Genomic DNA, 324 nt, shown 5'->3' with positions numbered 1-324 from the left:
ACGTCTTGGAAATGGAATACATTAGTTGACGACGGGTGGCGGGAGGCGTGTTCAATACCGACTGGGACGGTCCCAATAGGCTGCGCATCTCGATAGTAGGTTCACATTCAAATCAGGAACACAGGACAGACACCACACTTTCATTTAGCCTTTCTCTTATTCCTCCATTTGATTAGAAATAATATTGCAGTTGTCCTTTAAATGCTAAAATATTTATCCTTAAAACTAGAGACAGAAAATCAATATTCCATATTTTTCAAGTCACCGTCATAGCTGGAGTCTATTCTGAAGTGGTTCCAATGTTAAGGCTACATAGCGGTAATT

This window comes from Salmo salar, chromosome ssa25 (genome assembly GCF_905237065.1).
Source record: "Salmo salar chromosome ssa25, Ssal_v3.1, whole genome shotgun sequence".
NCBI lineage: Eukaryota > Metazoa > Chordata > Actinopteri > Salmoniformes > Salmonidae > Salmo > Salmo salar.
This window is presented reverse-complemented; position numbering follows the sequence as displayed.